The sequence below is a fragment of the Microtus pennsylvanicus genome, chromosome 22 (genome assembly GCF_037038515.1).
Source record: "Microtus pennsylvanicus isolate mMicPen1 chromosome 22, mMicPen1.hap1, whole genome shotgun sequence".
Classification (NCBI taxonomy): domain Eukaryota; kingdom Metazoa; phylum Chordata; class Mammalia; order Rodentia; family Cricetidae; genus Microtus; species Microtus pennsylvanicus.
Window position 1 is genome coordinate 16,848,281 of NC_134600.1, and position 21,901 is coordinate 16,870,181.

At 46.4% G+C, this 21,901-nt stretch overlaps 1 long non-coding RNA gene across 2 annotated transcripts in view; it reads left to right on the forward strand.

The window, feature by feature from the left end:
* The first annotated feature begins 492 nt into the window (after positions 1 to 492).
* The window catches only part of LOC142839727 (uncharacterized), a 97,194-nt gene continuing 75,785 nt past the window's right edge, over positions 493 to 21,901 (forward strand). For both annotated transcript variants that reach the window (XR_012908823.1, XR_012908822.1), the window contains exons 1-2: positions 493 to 552; positions 2,169 to 2,264. This is a non-coding gene — a long non-coding RNA (uncharacterized LOC142839727). The remainder of the gene's footprint in view (positions 553 to 2,168; positions 2,265 to 21,901) is intronic.

Sequence of the window (21,901 nt, forward strand, 5' to 3'; positions counted from 1 at the left end):
ATATTCCTCCAATCAGTGACTGTGGCAGGCGAAAGGCCAAAGTTAGTGAGCAGGACTCTCTAAGTTCCCAGAGAGGAAGAGCGGTCTAGCTCTCGGTTCTCAGCTCACACAGCAAGGTCGGCAGCCTCCCCTCACCCTCCTCTCACCAGCCCCTTTCCACACGAAGAGCATCCTTGTAGATATCCCAGTAAGCCTGTGTGGCAAAGTCAAAAGCTGGCGATGGCAAGGGAGAGGGTCCAGCATCCTCCAGGGTGCAGGCAGAAAAGCTGGGTGAGCGCCTGGGACGAGGATCCAGGAAAGGGATGGCGGGGGAGTGGCCGAGATGCACTAGCCTGGCTCGGGCGAGCTGGTGCAGAGACAGCTTTGGGGATGGATAAGGTGGGAGGTGTGGGGACCGCGGCATCGTCCTCCGGGCAAGCCCAGCCTGCACACCAGCCAGGCTTCAGGGCAAAAAGCCAGGCAGGTGCGGCGGGAGCATGCGCGTGCGCGGCGGGGGCGTTTCCCGCGCCCTGGACCGGTGCACTTCGCGGGTGGCTGCTGAGGGGCGCTGGGGTAAGCAGGGTGAGCTCCAGGGGTGGGCGGGGGCGACTCCTCGGGGCAAGGGGTGGCGGTGTGGACTCCTCCCTTCTCTCTTTGCTGCGGGGCTGAGGCGCACCCCACTTGTCGCCCACTTCGCTAGCTCCTTAGCTGGCAGGGCGGGGGCGGGCCGGGAGTGGCCCCGCACCCCTAGACCTCTCTAGCACTCGCGCTTGGGTAGGCGGCGGCTTTTGTCTTTCTTTCGGGGACTGAAACCCGGGTCTGTCTCCACGTTGTCCACTCACGGGTCCTTCCAGCCTCATTGCCCCGGGCTTGCTTGTACAGAGTCGGGGAAAGGGCGCTGGGCGGCCGCCCCGCAGTGTCAGATGCTCTGTAACTACCCTGAGTAGGGGGCCTGGGAAGACCTTGCTGGTCTCTGTCGCCCTGTCTTCTCCACTCTGCTCCCCAGACCTTGCTGGGTGAGCTGGGGAGGAGGAGGGGACACGCGTGGGCCAGCACAGTTACATCCGGTATTGGTTTAAGAGTTTCTCTGGAGGTGGGGAGGAGGCTACCCGAGTATTTTGTCTGCAGCCTTTAATTGCCAATGGTTAACACCTTCAAACTGTTCTTCTTTGCTATATATACTTCTGTTCACTTATAGGAACATTTTTTTATTCGTTCATTTATTCTTTTATGAGATAGTGTCTCATGAAACCCAGTTATCCTCAAACTTGGTAGTAGCTAAGTTATGTTAACGTTGAATTCCTGATAGTGGTGCCTCCACCTGCCAAGTGCTGGTGCAGGTACACCCCAATACACTAAGGCCCTGAGACGGATGGTTCGTGTGACTACTGTGTCGTGGCTAAGGGAAGTCAGCCTGGCCCGGAACACCCTGCTCTTCTTCAGGCGTGTTTGGTTCCCACCAAGCTTGCCAACTGCTGTTCCTACCGTCCTGTGTTCAATGTTCTTTGTAGAAGACGCTTGCAGCAGGTCAGGGCTTGAGTTCTTGGCTGGAAGGAATAGTGTGATATCCTGGTGTTTTCGAATCCCCTTGATTCCGAAAAAAGGTAGAAGTGATAGACTGGTGGTGGTGGAGGCGGGGGGAAAGGTTGATGCAGAGTTTGCTCTTGTTGTTCACTTATAAAAGATGCTAAAATATCCAACTTCAGTTATTATTCCTCGGGGTAACTATAGGATTTCGAGAAAAGGTTGGGAAAGGAAAGATAATTTTGAACCTCCCGATGGGTGTAATTCAATACATTGATTAGTGTGAGATATGAGGCCGTGGGGAGTTTTCATTGTATGGACCGCTGGATCATGGAATCATTGAATAATATTAAGCTTGATTTGATGCTTAAAATAAACTCTCAAATCATTTCCTACGAGTACTGATGGGGAGGTGATCCAAAGACAGAACTGAAGTTGTACTGACCAAGCTATCACCAAAAAGAGAAATAAATGGGTTGTGGTGTTTACAGTTAACCAAGAGATCCTCAGGAGAGAGGCTACCATCTGCTTCACCGCAGCAACTGAGTGGTGTGCGCCTTAAAGCTCCGATTCATGGTTAGTAGGAAGAAAAGAGCCTGCAGTGCTTGGTCCTGGGTTGGTCCAGCATGTGGCTAGGTACTTATTCAAATTTCATTTTTTTTGAGGTTGAGTCTGTATGGGATCCAGCAAACCCTGAGCTGAGACGGGAATCTGAAGCAGGAATCAGGAGAGTCCACTGATTTTTGAAGGGAACTTTGCAGGTAGGATGCTCTTACACGGCAGAGCTCTTATGAGCAAGGTGGGCAGGACCGTGCAGCGGCTCTTTCTCTAGCCAGAGGGAGCTCCGGCTCTCTGCCTCCCATTCTTTCTTTTCATGTGTCTCAGTTTCCTCCTCTGGAGCTGAAGGAGAGGGGTATACTCCATGGCAACAGTGCTGTTATTTTAATTAAAAAAGGATGCTGCTATTGATGGATATATTGTTATTATTATAATCAGGTATCAACGAGAAAATCAAGGGTCTCTCGTTGTTGTTGTTCTTTTGCTTTATGGTGGAGAATATTCTTTAATTCCCATGTCTTTACAGCCTGTGCCCTGGTCCTCAGCACGATAAAGCCGAATTATTAGGGATGCTAGCACAGTACCCAAAGTCAATAACTTCTTTACTTGGTTTCTGTAGATGGATAGAACAAAATGTTTTTTTTTCTTTCTCACCCACAGCAGTGGATTTGTTGGGATCTCTTCCCAGAGGTTTTGTGAGTGTTTTCAGGGCCTATTTATACCATGTTTTAGCTTAGAAGGGGCTAGAGTTAATAAACTATGCATTTGAGGTCACATATCCACTTAGAGAGGTTGCTGGGTCTTGTTGGTGCGAATGGCAATTTGATTATGTTAGATCATCAGGAATATTTAGGGCATTTTGCTTTGTCAGGCAGCTATCATTGTCAGTCTTCCCAGAACTGGGTTCCGTCTGCATCCAAGATAGAGCCCACTGCTATGGGTGGTGGAAGAACAGAGATACTTTATAGTGATTGCTCCCCGACATGCTGCACAAAGGGAAGGTTAAACGTGATTATAAGCTGCATTCGTATCTAAATGTTTTTTTTTCATATTTCAAGAACTTTCAACTGAGTCGCTCTGTCCCATGCCGTTAGCTTATGGAGGTAACTGCTGTCCCACCTGAGCAGAAACCATGGAGGCACAAGGCTTCTTGACTTACTCACAGGCTCCTACAGCCTAGGACCAACTGCCTAGGGATGGTACCACCCACAGTGGGCTGAGCCCTTCTGTATCAGTTGATCATCAAGACAACGGTCAGGATAACCCTGACTGACATGCTACAGACCAATGAGATACAGGGTCTTCCACAAATGGGGCTTCCCACAAATGGGGTACACACTGATGATTAAGGGGAACCAGGACAGTGTCCTGGTTGTGACTTATTGAAGTAGTCTGCTTTACTGTGGTGGGAATGGGGTATGTGTGGTCGAGACAGCGTCTTGCTACGTATTCCTGGCTGGCCTGTTACTCACTTTGTATTCCAAGCTGGACAGAAGTCAGAATGTCAGTGGGGCCTCAGAAAACCAGCTACTTAAATTAAAAGAACTTAATATGCCCAAACTCGTAATAACATTCTCCTGTAAAAATGTCTGTATGATAATAGACATGACTGTTGATGAGTAGCTAGACAGGAAGTGCTGTTAATCACGGTGTGGGAAGGACCTGAATTATTAATAGCAGCTCGAAGAACTTGCTTACCCAAATTTATCCAACTGAGTAATGGTTGATTTAGAACTCTGACTTAGCCTTCTGGAGTCTGAGTCCATAGAATTTCCTCTATGTACACACACATGTATCCATCCATCGTCTGTCCATGGAATTTCCTCTGTGTACAGATGCCTATGTGTATGTGTGCACACACATGTATCCATCCATCATCTGTCTTTTGGTGCAGGGGATCAGATTCATAAGGTGTTTTCTTTTGCTTTTATTTTCATAGTAGAGTTTTCTAGCAAAGTTATATTCAATAGTTTGTGGACGTTATGTGTTTGCTCACTTGAATCGTGACACTTGTGCTGTATTTGCTAAGCAAGAAGATGTTCATTCATTCTGTAAATGTTTTTTTTTTTTAAATCAACTTTGACCAAGGCTGTGCTAGGCCTTGGGATGTAGAGATTTGAGGAGCCGAACACATATCTAGTTTTCAATCTTTCTTCAGGCAGCTTCCGAGAACACAGGCAGATTCCTCTGAGCCTCCTTCATGTTGTGACATGATGCTCTTACCTGTTGGTTTATGCATTTCTTGGGTCAGTGCTATTTCTGAGTACCGATGCTATGTCTGGCCTCAACATGAAGCTTCCAGCCTTCTCCGCTCAGGAAATGCCCTTGGTGTTTGTAAACTCCTTCAGAGGGCCAGTTGCTGGCTCTTAGGCCCCAGGTTCTAGGAGAAGGGTTGGGATGTACTTATGCAAGGGAGAGGGCAGGGAGGCAAGTGGAATTTAGGACCTCCTTATCAGGTCCCCAGTTGAGAAACTCCTGTTCTGCTCCACAGATGGCACCTGAGGAGCTACCTGTGGGAGGTGACATAGCTACAGGGTCTAGTCACCTTCCCGCCAACTTTGCTCTTTGTCAGCTGGATCCTGAAGGGCTGTCTCCAGAGACCATGTATTCTGGGTGTTAGGAGAAGGGTGGGCTTTAATCAAGCCTGTTCAGAAATGAGGAACACCCTCCGGGCTTGTGTCTTTTCTGCATTGTGCTTGCAGCCCCTGATGGCATATGGCACAGAAGAAGTAAGATCTGTATCAGTCTACAGAATGTGCAAACGCTTTGAAAGCACACCGAGTGTCGGCTCACAAACGAAGATCAGAAATTCAGCAGTAGTAATGTCTTCGTGGGTGAGCTTTACAAATGTCTTCAGATTCTCTTTGGCCTAAGTGTCTAAAGATGCCGCTTGAATCCAGTTCAAGAAAAAAGAAACAGTTTATTTGGAGTGACATGATTTTATCCATTAATCAATCTCTCTCTCTCTCTCTCTCTCTCTCTCTCTCTCTCTCTCTCTCTCTCTCTCTCTCTCCCTCTCTCCCTCTCTCTTTGTCTCCCTCTCTCTCTCCCCCAGTCTCTTTCTTCCTCTGCTGCTGCCTCTCTCTAATCCATGCCACTTGAAATGTCTATCATGGAAGCCATTATAGTTAAACCGATGTGCAGATTCCACACATCTTTCTTCCATGTATCTTTCCTCCACACATATTTCTTCCACGTATCTTCCTTCCACGTATCTTCCTTCCACGCATCTTTCTGCCACGCATCCTCCTTCCATGCATCTTCCTTCCACGTGTCTTCCTTCCACATATCTTTCTTCCACGCATCTTTCTCCATGCATCTTCCTTCCACGCATCTTCCTTTCACGCATCTTCCTTCCACATATCTTTCTTCCACGCATCTTTCTTCCACACTTCTTCCTTCCATGCATCTTCCTTCCACGCATCTTCCACGCATCTTCCTTCCACGTATCTTTCTTCTGGAACTGAAAAAGTGAAAGTCTTTGAAATAAGTTACAGGAGCCTGAGCCTCATGTCTCCCTGTTCCGGGGACTCACACTCGCCAGTCCTGTCAGGCACACAGTGGTGATGGTTTGAGGAGCATAGACCCCCCTCTGTTTCTTTTCCATTTAGAATACTCTATTGCATTTTTGTTTTTTAAGACAGGGTCTCACAAAGAAGCTCAGGCCAGCCTTGAACTTTTCTTCCTCCTGCGTCAGTTCCCCTAAGTGCTGGGGTTCCAGTCACCATGCCCAGCTGCACTTGAAATGCTTAACCTAATGTGGAAAATTATTCCTGGATGCTTCCTGATGTTGGGTGTCAACTCTATCAGACTTTGACAAAATATTTGTGAAATCCTTCTTAGGACCCTGACGTGTGATCAGTAGGAAAATAACTTTCCTCGTGCTTGTAAATTCTCAAAACAGTCAACACATGTACACGTGTAATCAAATGGAGAGCTTGGCAGGCTGTTAACTTTTGTTTGATTCTGCTTTTGAGACAAGGCTTCACTGTCGGCCCAGGCTGGACTTGAAATTGAGTCCTTTTGCATCAGCCCGTACGTGCTAGGCTTATAGGTGTGTGCTGCCATGCCTGGTGGCATTGATTAACCTGGAGAATATAAGTCTGCACCTGTATCTATATTTCGATTCACACTGAAAGGGCCAATGAAAACGCTGGGTCAGGTGGGACATGGCTGGGAAGGAGAATCGTTGAACAGCTTTTTTGCTCAGTGACGTCATTTCCCAAAGTTACAAACAAGACTTGGAAAATATTGAAACACAAAGTACACGTTTCTTGGTTTGTTTAGAGCTGTATTCCTGTGGGAAAGCATAAATCACTAGAACAGTGCTAAACTATTCTTTTGGCTTATACAAAATGGACTGAAGTTCAGAAATCTAAGAAACGTATGTGTAGTAATATGAAGCGGTGGGGCTGCGTCCCCAATACCCCAGCTGCCTGCCCGGCTAGCTCAGTCGGTAGAGCATGAGACTCTTAATCTCAGGGTCGTGGGTTCGAGCCCCACGTTGGGCGCCAAAATGAAGGCGTAAATCACAAACAATGCCACACCAATTTGGGATTATGATTAATAGGGTGATATTTATTTAAAGGGGAAAAAACTTACAGATCACTGTCAGCCCTCTACGCAACCAGGAGTCTAGTTGCCGGCGGAGCAGGAAGTGAAGAGAGAGAGGAGAGGGAAGTGGCTGCTTTTTTAAAGGGAGAGAGACCACGCCCCAATGGGCTGGTATCTCAGCGGCTATTGGCTGGAGGAGTGGGAGGACTTCCCGCAACACGTATGTGAGGTTTTTGACCTATGTGACCATTAAGTGTGATGTTCTTTCCCCCTGGAGGCAGGGGGATTGTATTCTAATGGATTTGCCCATGCCATAGGCCTTGCCCATGCCACTCCAGAGATGCCGTGCAAAATTAAAATAACTGTTCTGTGAATGAGAAACTTCCCTTTATTCGCAGTCCTTGCCCAGAGCTTTGGATAGTTCTAAGGAAATTCTTTGTTACTTGCAGTGATAAGGATGTGACATCATTTGCTAAAGGGCAAATTACTTCTGCTTAGTTTAGAAGTATCAATCACTCTTCCCTTTTATTGCTATTATTTTATGTAAAGGAACTTATTTTATTCGAATTTTGATATTTCTAAAATCATCTTCACTTTTCCAAAGTTTAAACCTTATAATGAAAATATTATGGTTGAATGTTGGCTCCCAGTTACAAATTATGTTTAACTTTGCTGGTCAGGTCTTGTTTGTATTTATGATCAATTAAATTTCTGGTTGTGTATTTTGTGGTCAAGTCTTGGTTTGGGTACCACCAAAGGTTTGACTGTGCATTGGTATATGTAGCTTAAAATGACCAAGTGGTCTGAAGTTAGAGTGTGCTGTCGAATCTACATTTGGGTTATGTGTGTGTGCACATCTGTAAATTCATGCATATATGTGTGTAAGCAGTTGAATTTATCACTTTATTCCAAATTATATTATTTTATTTTATCGGATATTTCTTGATGGTTCTAGAAAATGAGAAATCTTATTCAAATTGGAAGTATCCTTCCCTAACACTCTAGTTGATGTAGACTTGTTTTTGCAGGATCCCTAGCAGGTGATCATGTATACTGTGCTTGAGATAAAAAAAATGAGTACCAGAAAAAGTACTTACATAAATAAATAGTATTTGAGGGAATGAAAATAATCTAAGCATGTAAATCTTGGAATTTTGATTTCCAGAAAACCCTAGGGCTAGAGAAGAGGTTAAGAGCCCTGGCTGTTCTTCCAGAGGTCCTAAATTCAATTCCCAGCAACCACATGGTGGCTCACAACCTGCAGTGAGATCTGATGCCCTTTTCTGGTATTCAGGCATACATGCATGCATAAGTTAAATAAATAAATCTTTAAAAAAAAAAGAAAGAAAGAAAACCCTGTTAGTACATCATATGTCTCTAAGCTGACACAGGTATCTGTCACTAGAAGATTGGAGATAGAAATTTGTGTCTTTTCTGGGTGCCCTGGTTGAAGCCACGGTTTAGAGACATGAACCCCTGTTTGAGAGCTATGTTTCAGCTTTCCTGATCCCCAAACTTCTTGTTACTGAGGTTGGGGTTGAGACAGAGCCATGTCCATTTTGTCCCTATAATGGAGATGCTTCAGGGCCTCTTCCTGCATCTTTGTGTATACTTCCAACTCTTGGTTTTGTCCAGTGCCACCGTGTCCTAGTCGGGCCTGTCTTGGTTTTGCTGGGGGTGCCAGCATGCAGTATGTAATAGCTTTCTACAGCCCAGAGCTTCCCTGGGTGCCGGGGCCACACTTACTAGTGACTCTTACCTTTGAACGGAAAGGACCTTTGATGTATTCGATCCGAGTTCTCTAAGAGTGTGAACTGAAGGAGCTACTTACTTGTAGTCGGTGAGCCTATATAGCTGTAGTTTAGCTGTAATTCATAAGTCCTTTCATGCTGTTTCTCCATCCTTTGTGCTTAACCTTTTATAAGCCCTGTTCTTGCCCAGGGCCGCTGGGTGAGAGTGGAGTGGGATTAGGTTACACTGGATTCTTGCACTTTGCCTAGACTGTGAGAAGCAATAAAGGCTCAAATGTACAAAGCAGCATTTTATTTTGTTTTGTTTTATTACTATTTTGCCTTTCCTGTAGAGTTATCTCTCCAGCTTCCAATGTAATTCTTTAGGGTGTTTGACAGCTATTCAAAATTGAGGTTCTGAAATACATATGAAATACAAGATGATGACTGTAAATAATGCTTATTAAGAGAGGACATTAGCATGTTCTATATGGATAGCCCATAGCTGTACCCCTGGAAAATGGATGTGATGGGGTTTTGGGGGGATGATTATTGATATGACTGATGTGGTCACCACTGCTGACCTGAGTCTGTAATGGTCCTGTCTTAGTGATGTGGTCACCACTGCCTACCTGAGTCTGTAATGGTCCTGTCTTAGTGATGTGGTCATCACTGCCTACCTGAGTCTGTAATGGCTCTGTCTTAGTGATGCGGTTACCACTGCCTGCCTGAGTCTGTAACTGTCCTGTCTTAGTGATGTGGTCACCACTGCCTACCTGAGTCTGTAATGGCTCTGTCTTAGTGATGTGGTCACCACTGCCTACCTGAGTCTGTAATGGTCCTGTCTTAGTGATGTGGTCATCACTGCCTACCTGAGTCTGTAATGGCTCTGTCTTAGTGATGCGGTTACCACTGCCTGCCTGAGTCTGTAACTGTCCTGTCTTAGTGATGTGGTCACCACTGCCTACCTGAGTCTGTAATGGCTCTGTCTTAGTGATGTGGTCACCACTGCCTACCTGAGTCTGTAATGGTCCTGTCTTAGTGATGTGGTTACCACTGCCTACCTGAGTCTGTAATGGCACAATCTTAGTGATGTGGTCACCACTGCCTACCTGAGTCTGTAATGGTCCTGTCTTAGTGATGCGGTCACCACTGCCTACCTGAGTCTGTAATGGCTCTGTCTTAGTGATGCGGTTACCACTGCCTGCCTGAGTCTGTAATGGTCCTGTCTTAGTGATGCGGTCACCACTGCCTACCTGAGTCTGTAATGGTCCTGTCTTAGTGATGCGGTTACCACTGCCTACCTGAGTCTGTAATGGTCCTGTCTTAGTGATGCGGTTACCACTGCCTACCTGAGTCTGTAATGGCTCTGTCTTAGTGATGTGGTCACCACTGCCTACCTGAGTCTGTAATGGTCCTGTCTTAGTGATGTGGTCACCACTGCTGACCTGAGTCTGTAATGGTCCTGTCTTAGTGATGTGGTCACCACTGCCTACCTGAGTCTGTAATGGCACAATCTTAGTGATGTGGTCACCACTGCCTACCTGAGTCTGTAATGGCACAATCTTAGTGATGTGGTCACCACTGCCTACCTGAGTCTGTAATGGCTCTGTCTTAGTGATGTGGTCACCACTGCCTGCCTGAGTCTGTAATAGCTCTGTCTTAGTGATGTGGTCACCACTGCCTACCTGAGTCTGTAATGGCTCTGTCTTAGTGATGTGGTCACCACTGCCTGCCTGAGTCTGTAATGGCACAATCTTAGTGATGTGGTCACCACTGCCTACCTGAGTCTGTAATGGTCCTGTCTTAGTGATGCGGTCACCACTGCCTACCTGAGTCTGTAATGGTCCTGTCTTAGTGATGTGGTCACCACTGCCTGCCTGAGTCTGTAATGGTCCTGTCTTAGTGATGTGGTCACCACTGCCTTCCTGAGTCTGTAATGGCTCTGTCTTAGTGATGTGGTCACCACTGCCTGCCTGAGTCTGTAATAGCTCTGTCTTAGTGATGTGGTCACCACTGCCTACCTGAGTCTGTAATGGCTCTGTCTTAGTGATGTGGTCACCACTGCCTACCTGAGTCTGTAATGGTCCTGTCTTAGTGATGTGGTCACCACTGCTGACCTGAGTCTGTAATGGTCCTGTCTTAGTGATGTGGTCACCACTGCCTACCTGAGTCTGTAATGGCACAATCTTAGTGATGTGGTCACCACTGCCTACCTGAGTCTGTAATGGTTCTGTCTTAGTGATGTGGTCACCACTGCCTGCCTGAGTCTGTAATGGTCCTGTCTTAGTGATGTGGTCACCACTGCCTTCCTGAGTCTGTAATGGCTCTGTCTTAGTGATGTGGTCACCACTGCCTGCCTGAGTCTGTAATAGCTCTGTCTTAGTGATGTGGTCACCACTGCCTACCTGAGTCTGTAATGGCTCTGTCTTAGTGATGTGGTCACCACTGCTGACCTGAGTCTGTAATGGCTCTGTCTTAGTGATGTGGTCACCACTGCCTGCCTGAGTCTGTAATAGCTCTGTCTTAGTGATGTGGTCACCACTGCCTACCTGAGTCTGTAATGGTCCTGTCTTAGTGATGTGGTTACCACTGCTGACCTGAGTCTGTAATGGCTCTGTCTTAGTGATGTGGTCACCACTGCCTGCCTGAGTCTGTAATGGTACTTACTGTCTTAGCTGCCTTTTCTATCACTGTGATAACACGGCATAACCAAGACGACTTACAGAAGAAAGGGTTTATTGGGGCTTACAGTTTCAGAGCATGAGATCATGACCACCCACATGGTCACATTGGGGAGCATGGCAACAGTCAGGAAGGATGGCACTGGAGCTATACTTGAGCACTTATATCTTGGTAAGTACCAGGCATAGAGGAGAGGGCATGGACAAGCGTGAATGAGAGGGAGCACACACTGACTGGGGTGACTTGGGCTCTTGAAACCTCAAAGCCTGCCACAGTGAGGCATCTCCTCCAACAAGACCACACCTCCTAATCCTTTAAAAAGCTCTACCAACTGGGGACTGAGCATTCACATACAGAAGCCTATGGGGGTTGTTCTTATTTAAATCCAGGATATGTAACGGAGCTAGGGGTGGGCGATGGTTTCCCATCTCTTTCTGAGTCTGTCTGTAGATTTTAGTTATCAGAAAGGGTGCATTGATTTTAGAGTCTACCATTCAACTCCTTCCTATTTATTTATTTATTGCTGCGATGTGTAGAGCTTTTGGGAGGCTTCCTAAGGGGTTTGCAAACACCAGGTTCGCGTATTTTTCTTTCTTTTTCTCAGTTGTCCCTGGAATTTCTGGGAGTCTTTTTATACTTGTGTTACTTCACTCGGCATCCACAGGCACAGGAACTCCAGGGGAGGAGCCATCCAGGGTTGAGGAGAGAACATGACTCTCAGATCAGAACCAAAAGTATCTCTATTTTAAATATATCAGTGTATCATAAAAGAAATCCATCTGGAGATTCTTAAGGTTTATAAAGCATATTGTTAACACAGCATTTCCTGCTTACCTCTCCAGGGTTGCTGTGCACAGCCTTATGTTCTGGGAAGCTGCCGTTTTGCTCTTGAGAGCCTGGCTGCTGTGGGCCTCCCCCTGTGTAATCATCTTCAACTGAGATAACCATGAGTTGCATGCACAGAATTATGGTTGATAATTAATATGGAACAAAAGGGAAAAAAATCAGTCCCACGAACAAAGCTTCATGGGCAGTTAGGTGGCACTGTTTCCCTTTTCTTTCCAACAGTTTGACTAAGTGTAATTAAAATATGAAGAGGTTCCCTGTGACTCCCTGTGGCTCCCTGTGGCTCCCTGTGACTCCCTGTGGCTTCCTGTGACTCCCTGTGGCTCCCTGTGGCTGCCTGTGGCTCAGTATGGCTCCCTGTGGCTGCCTGTGGCTCAGTATGGCTCCCCGTGGCTCCCTGTGGCTTCCTGTGACTCCCTGTGGCTCCCTGTGGCTCCCTGTGACTCCCTGTGGCTCCCTGTGGCTCCCTGTGGCTCCCTGTGGCTTCCTGTGGCTGCCTGTGGCTCAGTATGGCTCCCTGTGGCTGCCTGTGGCTCAGTATGGCTCCCTGTGGCTCCGTGTGGCTCTGTGTGGCTTCCTGTGGCTTCTAGTCAGGTTGAAAGCAAGCAGGAGAGGTGCATTAGAAAGAGGCCAGAGGAAGAGCTTGCCCCTCTCCCCAGGTGGTATTTTTGTCTTCCTGTCCACCAGCAGAAAGGGAAAGTGACTTTATGGTTGCTGAACACACACGGGAGTTCTCTCCAGGGTCGCTCAGGAGCAGGCTTCAAAGCTCACACTCAGATGCTGTCAGTGTGGCAGGCACCCTGGCCCCCAGGATGGTGCAGTGACCTCCATGTTAAAGACAGGAGGGATTGGTGAGCCTGGGCTGCCTAGGTACACATCATTGGGTCTGCTGCTTAAGATTAGTGCTGTCTGGAAATCTTGAGTCCTTTCTCCCCACCCATTTTTCTTTCCTCCCCCATTGTGCTCCCCATAGAAGTTTGAAACGTAGTTTAAAAAAATGCATGTGTGAATGTGTGATTTCTTGTTTTGCTTTTTAATGCTTAGTGTGTGCGTGTGCATGAGCGTGTCTGTGTTTGTGCAGGTGTGTGTGTGCGTGTGTGCATGTGTGTGTGTGTGTGTGCATGTGTGCGTGTGTGTGTGTGCGTGTGTGTGTGTGTGTGTGGAGGGGGCACAGTAGTACTCCAGGCATTCAGTGCTTATTTTGACCTGTCAACTTGATAGTATATAGTAGTGTGTGTGTGTACACGCGAGCATGCGTGAGTGTGTGTGTGCGCGTGTGCGTGTATGTGTGTGTGTTAGAGGGGACACAGCAGTGCTCTAGGCATTCAATGCTTATACCGATTTGTCAACTTGATAGCATATGGCAGTGTGTGTGTGTGTGTGTGTGCATGCGTGTTTATTATAGGGAACACATCAGTACTCCAGACAGCCAATACTGACTTTACAACTTGATAGTATACAGCATCACCAAGCAGAAAAGCTTCTGGACCTTTCTTTTAGGGATTATCTCTGTCAGGTTAATTGAGGTGAGAAGCTCTACCCTAAATATGGACCTCGCCATTCCAGGGATCAGGGTCCTGACCTGCATGAGGAGAATAGCAGGTGCTGGAGAGATAGATAGATAGATAGATAGATAGATAGATAGATAGATAGATAGGTAGATAGATAGGATAGGGAGGGAGAGAGGGAGGGAAAGAGGGAGGGTGGGAGGCCTGGGAGGAGGGGGAGAGAAAGAGAGAGAGAGAGAAAGAGAGAGAGAAAGCCTATAGAGGACAGAGAGAAGTTGACGTTCCTTGACTTTCGTACTGCGGGTTCTGTGAGTCAACAGGATTGACACCCAAGTGTCTTTACCTACTGAGTCAGTTTTGTGTCGGTTTCCCAGGTTTTGAAATAGGCTAATTAACTTCTGCAGGCTGCATGGGAATAAGGCTTTAACTTGCACAGGCTGCATGGGGGTCAAGGCTTTAGCCTCTGCAGGCTGCATGGGGGCCAAGGCTTTAGCCTCTGCAGGCTGCATGGGGGCCAAGGCTTTAACTTCTGCAGGCTGCATGGGAGCCAAGGCTCTCATTCCTGCAGGCTGCGTGGGGGCCAAGGCTTTAGCCTCTGCAGGCTGCATGGGAGCCAAGGCTCTCATTCCTGCAGGCTGCGTGGGGGTGGGGTGGAGTGGTGTGGCTCACCAGGAGGAAACTTCAGCAAAATGCATTTGCCAGCATGAGAAGTGAGGAAGCAGTGAGCACACAAAACACAGCCCTCTCTCAAAGGGAATAAGATGTTGTTTATTTGGGGACCATATATGAGTGGCCATAGCCAAGATCACAGATTCAGGCTTCCCTAAATACCATGTTTCAGTGTGATAATACTTTCTTTACATTTTTACAGTAATAGGATAAAGGGGATTATGAATCCAGACATGTTTCAAATACAATGATCAAAACATGTTTTGAAATATATAGGTGGGTTACAGCAAAGTAGGCAGGCGTACCTACTGTAGGATTTATGTTACCTGATAGGGGTTGGTAGAAGCTAGGGCTCTATTTACATAGTCCGAACGGTTTTGTTTTATAAAGATCTTAGGTCACATATAGAGGTAGGCAATAAATAGTCACGTCACACAGGAGCTTCTATGGCTTTGGGACTGCAATGTGCCAACTCCCCACAAGCACGGGACCTCTAACCAGCCTTGAATTTTTTTTTCTAGGAACTTGATTTTACATCAGGCACAGCAAAAAGATGATTGTAGGAAATTCAGAACAAAAAACCAAGTCTTTATTATTTTTTTTTACAAAATTCTGAAATGAATCAAGAGTGATAAACACTGTGGAGGATAGGAAAGCCTGCCATGGCTCTAGAGTCGGTGCTTGCTGGTGTTTCAAGCCTAAAGGTAGGACATGAGGCTTCACTTAACTCCTGCTGTCAGGAAGAGAAGCAAGGTAGCCTCGTAGATAGGGATGATTTCCACTGCCTCCACTAGGGGCCACCACCCTTTCTGTCCTGGGTATGACTAGTATACTATCCAGCTTTCCCCTACTGCCATAAATTAGCTCATGAAGAAGTGGTTTATTTTGGCTTATGATTTCAGAAATCCCTGAGGCTGCTTGTTGGTTTTTGGCCGCCTGGCTAGCTTAGACCCGAAATAATCAAACACTGCTTGGCCTATTAGCTCTAACTTCTTGTTGGCTAGCTCTTACATTTTAATTTAACCCATCTCCATTAATCTGTATATGACCTTGTGACAGTGGCTTACTGGCAAAGTTTTGTCATGTCTGACTCTGACGGCGGATCCATGGTGTCTCTCTGACCCCGCCCTTCTTCCTCCCAGCATTCTGTTTAGTTTTCCCTGCCTACCTAAGTTCTGCCCTGCTATAGGTCCAAAGAAGTTTCTTTATTCATTAATGGTAATCACAGCACACAGAGGGGACTCCCACGTCAGTTCACAGTCATCGCTTTCCATGGCTGGGGACACTGGGAATGCCCAATCAGGAGCAGTGCCAGGGAGTCCTGGTGAAGCAAATAATTGTATCATCAACTTGCTGCAGAAGAGTGGGGGAGGGGTTGAGGTACATGCCAAGTGCACATTTCAGTCCATAGGACCATCCCCTAGGCACCTTGTGGGGGCTCCTCCACTTTGCCACCTTTAGCACTGGCTTAAGAGGAGACTGTGCCTTGAACACATGGGTCTTCTAGGGTGTTGGAGAGACATACTAGCAACCTTGTACTTGAAACAGAGGCCCTCAGAGTCAGGGCCCTTCTGGCTCCTAGAAAAGCTGTATACAAGTTTATTGAAAATCACTATCTGTTAATTTCCCCCATACATACAAAGTCTCAACTAAGGATCATGCATTAGCTCTCCTAAGGAGATTGTCTTAGTCTTGTGTGTAGGAGCGAGACTGCCTCAGGAAAAATAATGGAGTTCTTGCTGGAAAGGCCAAGCATGGCAAACAGACGTAGCATAAGAGAAATTAGTGCGCTGTCTTCTCAGTGTGAGGTGTTGTGATACTAATTTGTAAAAGGTTTTAGTGATGGATCACTGGAAACAATTGTTTTCTTGATTTATTTCAGATAGATTCTTCGACAATTTTCATTGCTTATATCTGTTCCTAACTTGTCCTTCCCACCCCCGTGCCTCCACCTATCATAACCTTCATATCCTCTTTTTAAAAAGTTTTGCTATATCTGATTAGTGCTTTCTGCTGTACCACTGGCTGGCTACTGGCCTGGTCTTGTGATGGTGACTGTAATGTCCATGAGCTCACGAATGCAATGGCAGGGCATCTCCAGAAGGCAGCACCCCAGCCCTTGACCACCTGCTCTTCCTCATAAATTCTTTCTACCCCTTATCTTTGGTGCTCTCTGAGCTGCAGGGGGGGCTTGACAAAGCTGTCTCATTCAGCGATTGAACTCAGCTGTCACTTTGTCTTGGCACTTTGATGAGTTACGGATGTCAGCCCTGCTTCCCAGGGCTGAGAACAGCACCGACTGGCGGAGTGACTTGCTGGCAGAGCTGCACTGAGTTGAAAGATGACGAGCTCAGATGCCTCTTAGTGTAGCAGGTTCCACGTGGCACCCTGTGCTGCAGGGCTACTTTGGAACCATTGGTCTCTGCAGCCTTGGGGTTCTGTCCTTTGTTAATCATTTCCTTGGATGCCCCCTTGACCCGTCCAGCAGGCCACGTAATTCGTGGGCCTCGAGTTCAGGATCACCTGGGTAGGAATGAGGGGAAAGAGAAAGAGAACCAAGCGCGTATAAAGAATGACAGAGTCAGTCTGAGCTGCGTCTAGGTTCTGTTTATTGCAGGCAGGGGTTTATTCTAATAGAGTGGTTTTGGTTGGGAGGGGTAGGGTTAGAGGGGAGCGGAAACTATCGCGCCGTAGGCCAGGGAGGAAGCAATATATCTCTAGAAACATCTAGTGGTTAGGCCGTGTCTTGGCACCTTGTGGTCAGGTCGTCTTGGCACCTTGTGGTCAGGTCGTTCTGAGAACTGTATCACAGCTGTCTGTGCAGCAAGCTGTTTTGGCAGCAAGCTAGTTTTGCAGAGAGGATGAGGAAGATTGGCCAGTACTTTAGGTCGGGGGGCTTCTTGGTCCTCAACACCCCCTCGTCCCTGCCACTTCCCTGTGGCCTCTGCTGCTCAAAGGCTGGAGCCCCGGGAGCTACTTTACCTTTGAGTCTATTTGGGGAGATTTATTTTTATTTTTTATTTTGGGACTCTTTCAACACAGCAATTTGAAGTAGAGGTTGCATGTCCAATTGTTCTGACACTTTGGTTATTCTCATAGCTATTGAAAGAAGCCGGCAATGTGTAGCAAGAATCAACCTCAGTTTGCCGAGCTTCTTGCTCTTGGTGTGGCACAGTCTGCTTGTTGATCTCAATTGTTTTCTTCATAAGAAACTGCTTCTGGTCTGCTTTCGCTTGCAGCCTCGTCTTTCTAAGCACGGAGAGCTGTGGCGCCTTTGAGTCTTGACTTTCCTGCTGATGACCTTGGGAGGACTTTGCCACTGTCCTTCCCTCCGAGCAGGTCTGTGATGATGCAATGTCAAAGTATCTCTTGCCTTCTAAGACTGGAATCTGTGCTGGATCTCACAGAAGAAGTTAATAGCACACCTTGAGGCCGCTCAAGATTTAAGACTCCTGTCCTACTGTGAAGTCAGCTCTTTGTTTAACCGGCTTTTAAGAGAACAATTTAACAATCAACCTTACTTGCCTCTGTTCCCATGTAATCAACTTTTACAACCCAAGCTAATGGGTAATAGCTGCAATCTTATCTTCCATGCCCCTGGCTCAGATAATGCACGGGTATCTTTTGCTTAAAGTAGCAAAGACAGAAGTTGAAAGTAACTTCCTAAAATCCATCAGAAAGGTTTAAAGTGGTCATATGTGTATAGTGGTGGATGAACAATGATGTTTTCGTCTGGGTTATTCGGGTGTTTTGGAGCCAGCGACAGTCTATTGTAGAACTCCGCTAAGGAGTTCCGTAAGTGATCATACTCCTTTCCCATCTGATTGTTTCTACGTTGTTCAATAAATACAGAGCAGAACCCTCTTAGGTACAGACATCAGCAGTCACACATACAGACATACACCATCACACAACAACAACACACACAGAGACAGAACAGACACAGGGACAGATTTATAGGAAAACCTTATTCCGGGCACAGACAAATTCAGACTCGGGTAACAGATAGACAGAGAACTGAAGACACAGGGAGCATGGTGCCGAGAACTCATACTGGACCCGCTGTTGGGTAAGCAGCTCCAAGGGGGAGGGCATTTCTTTCTCTCTTTAATGGGACCCATGAATTACAGGTGACTCGCGTTAACCACTGGTGCACACAGTCTGCGCTCAGGTCTGCTTCTGACTGTGCCTTTCCTCGCCTCTGCTCTCTCTGCTGGTCTAGATTTGGCCTCTGCCCACGTGTTATCTGCGATTTTTTAATTTAGTTTTTCAGAGTTCCCAACGTCTATTTTTACACCTAAAACAGCTGTATCTTTGGTTGAATAAACAGATGTTTAATCATGTGCCTGTTTGGCTCCGGCCCCTGGGTGGGCTCTGTGTAGCTGTGTGAACAGAGGTCACTTTAGGGTTTTATTTAAGATATAAAATCAAGGTGGCAGTAGGGTTGTTGTCAATATTAAGTGATGTTCTAAGCACCAAACATCTAGCACATGCTACAAAGATAGCTACTGTTTTTAATAACTGTCAGCAATGGCTTGCCAGTGCTTTTATGTATTATAATATTTCCCTGAATGGGTGATATGTTTTGCTCCTGGAGGACTTATATATGTATTCCAAACACAAAGAACCGAATGCAGGATGAGACACTTGCACCTTTATTTGTCCGTGCCTCGGGGAGCTTTCCTCACCTCTCAGAGCTTACTAGGTCTGTTGTTAGTTGCTAGAACACTCAGAGTAAAGCCACAGGCTTCTGATCTTTATCTGCAGAGGGAACTTTAGGTTGTGCCAGGAGGACTGAGAGGCACCTAGGACTGACCAAGGTCCGGCTGACCTGGTGGGCAGTGGCAGGTGAGGGTGTCAAAGTTGCAGCGGGAGCTGTGTCACCCCATGGGAACGCTGCCGACTCGGTTGCCCGTCTCATAGCCAGAGGTTCTGAGTGGACGGTGAAATACTGCACAGAGAGGGGTCCATCTGCTCTGTGTGACAGACTCTCCTCGTGACTTCTCAATGGCCATGCGGCTGCACTCTGCAAGTTACCTCAAGGCTATTAAAAGAATGGTTTGCTCTTAAGAATTAAGAGCCCCAGTTTGAATCATTTGGAGATATTTTCTCACAACTACTTAAATACTCCAAAGACTCTTTAAGAATGTCAGCTAGTGCCATTCAGATCAGAATAGCACTGTGTTTTCTTACTTCGTTAGTACTGGGCTGTTGTTTTTATATAAACTGATGGCAAGAGCGCTCCAAGGTATGATTCAGTAGGAGGATTTTATTGAAAATAGGAGGGAGGGATCCACCAGAGGCGTCTGGAAGGGTGTAGAGCAAGGAGAGAAAGTAATAGACGGAGCATGGCCGGTAGGCTGGACTTGGCCATGAAAGGAAGAGGGGAGAGAAAAAGGAGAGCAGAGAGAGGGAGAGAGAGAGAGAGAGAGAGAGAGAGAGAGAGAGAGAGAGAGAGAGAATAGCTGAAATCGCAGGGTTATAAGGACAGTGAGAAATTGGGGTGGGGGGGGGTAGGGAAGCCCATAATAGTGAAGTGTAGGGTAAGTGAGGAGGGGCAGGATGAGAAGAGCCAGGAGGCATGGATGCTGAAGTGTGTAGCAGGTACTTGTGATACAGAGGGAGCCTGGAGACCAGCAAGCGCTTTGGTATGCTAATAGGTACCATAGATACCCACTTACCCATCTGCCAGTGATGAAGAAATGGGTCCTTTGGTAGAGGAAAACTGGCTGAAGCCAGCTTCCTGAGGACTGCTGACATTTGTCTAACTGCCAGATGATGGACTTGACAGTTTCAACCCTAGGAGAAAAGTCAGTGATTTCCATGCATTGCGGATGTGGCCGCATTAATACTGTAGGTGGCTGGGTTCTGGTCTTGATCTTGTTCTCTGATGCTGTAGTAGTTTGGGAAAGAAAGTCTTTCTTGATGCCATGTTATCTTCTGCTTGAGGTTTGTAACATGAGGGTCAGCTTGTTGGGGTTTCTGTCCCACCCGGTACCCCACAGCCGGCAAGTCCCAAAGAAAATCACACAGAGCGTCTACATTAGGTTATAAACTGATTGGCCCACTAGCTCAGTCTTTTTATTAGCTCTTGTAGCTTATATTAACCCATTATTCTTATCTATGCTAGACACATGGCTCGGTATCTTTCTCAGCCGGGCAGGTCACATGTTGCCTCTTCGGTGGTCTGGGCCGGACTGGGAGAAATGGGCTTCCTCCTTTCCAGCATTCTCCTGTTCTCATCGCCCCTCCTCTACTTCCTGTCTGGTTGACCCGCCTATACTTTCTGCCTGGCCAATCAGCATTTTATTAAAATACATGATTGACAGAATACAGACAATTCTTTCGCACCAGACGTTAATTACAAAAATATCAAAAAGAAAGCTCAATGCAGACTAGCCATGTACTCTGATGTTATCTTTGGCTCCTGTGCAAAAGTGACAGCCCCGCCTTGACTTTCCTTGTTTAGTTATGATTTTACTCGCCACAAAGTGAGAGTAATTCTAGCCTCTCGGATGCCGCTACTACTAAGGGTATTTTTGAGGCCACAATTATATTAATACATCAAAACACATTGCAGTGTATATTTTTAACCCTTGGAACAGCAAATTGGTTGTGTAGGCACATACGTCAGAAGTTTATGTCAAAACATCATTTTCATAACAATACTTCTTAAAATAAAAGAGAATGTTCTCTGACCCCGGGCTGAGCTATTTCCTTTATACGTTTCTTGATATGAGGTGTGTAGCTTCTTCACCCATCCCCCACTGCTTGTCGGTAACAGTGGGCGACTATTTTGTTTATCCTTGCCAAAAGAATTTTTAATGCAATATGTGGGGCGCAGATGGTGAGCAGGAATAAGATATAGTCCGCTCACCTGCTGAGTTCTCCGCGGGAGGCCACGAGTAAGACCAAGAATAACATCATTTCCCAGTATTCAAGGCCATCCAGGGAGTAAGTGTGTTCCCACATGTCTAGGAAAATACTGGAACTTCTGCTGGGCCTCTCTGCTGAGTGAATGCTACGCTTTGGAGTGTAACACATCACGTAAGATTAATACCCTGCTGTGTATTCAGCCTAATTAACTTGCCTTTAAGAGAACAGTGTAATAGCCAACCTTACTTGCCTTGGATTTCCCATTTAATCATTTTTATAACTCAAGCTAATACATAACTTTAATCCTAACTTATGTATTCTTCCATGCCCCTGAGCTAGAGAACAACGTACATCTGTGTGTATGGGTGATATAACAATAATCTGCTAAAAGTAGGTAGCAAGTTGAAAGCGATAACTATCCGTCGTACGTGCTTCAATCTGCAATCAGGTACTGCTTGGCAAAGGGTATGTTTGCAGTATTGTCTGTTATTCTGGTCAGCTGGCTCATTGCATTGGTTTAATCCCTTGTAAAACTCATTAAAGATTCCTATAAAGCATCTGCCATGCCTCCTCCTGTGGTAATTTCTGTACAGTTCATGTAAATATAGAGAAAAGCCCTTTATGCAGGAGAGGCAGAAGACACAAAGATAGAAGTAGAGAATGCGCACTTGGGCTTGCTTTGGTTCAAAGCAATCCGTGATGAGGTTTGTGATTGCCTTCCCTCATGTGATGCAGATTCATGGGGCATCTCTGAGGTTGCCTTCTGTGCATCAGACTCACACACGTGAGAGTCTCACCATGTTTTATAAGGTAAGGGAACAGATACTACTGAAAGACATGCACAATTGCATCATGCTGTTAAGAATAATGAACTTTCTAAGGAATGAGCTATGTTCAGTGTATTGAATATGAACTATTCTGGTGTAGCCTTTACAAATGTTGCACGCAAATACCTTCCGTTTTATCTCATAG